Source organism: Mastomys coucha, unplaced genomic scaffold (assembly GCF_008632895.1).
Source record: "Mastomys coucha isolate ucsf_1 unplaced genomic scaffold, UCSF_Mcou_1 pScaffold1, whole genome shotgun sequence".
Classification (NCBI taxonomy): Eukaryota; Metazoa; Chordata; class Mammalia; order Rodentia; family Muridae; genus Mastomys; species Mastomys coucha.
The window spans coordinates 44,350,584-44,351,083 of record NW_022196891.1 but is presented as its reverse complement, the minus strand read 5'-3'; positions in this window follow the sequence as shown (position 1 = coordinate 44,351,083).

The following is a 500-nucleotide window of genomic DNA, read 5'->3' as shown; positions in this document are numbered from 1 at the left end:
GCTATTCTGACATTGTAAAGAATTGTAGCTACTAGTTGAAAAGTAGTTTTTTTTTCTTTCCATAAGAAAATTTGGCCATTTTCTCTCTGTTTCTAAGACAGGAGCAGCCAGCCAGGAGGCACAGGCTCCAAGAGTCGCAGGGGAGTTGCAAAGCAGCAGGGACAGGATCCTCTCAGCTTCCGGAGTGACAGAGGGGGATCAGCGACCTTTACTGCCACTTCCCTGCAAGTGGAGGGCCTACCTCCAGGAAGCTCCTTAACCCAGAGACTCAATGAGAGCCGCCATCTTCTCTTCAGTGAGTTTCTAAGACGGGAGCAGCCAGCCAGGAGGCACAGGCATCAAGAGTCACAGGGGATTTGCAGGGCTGCAGGAACAGGACAAGCTCTAGACAAAGACACCAATAACATCTAACACCAAAAATCAAGAGGTGGCGAAAGGCAAACGCAAGAAACCTACCAACAGAAACCAAGACTACTTGGCTTCATCAGAACCTAGTACTC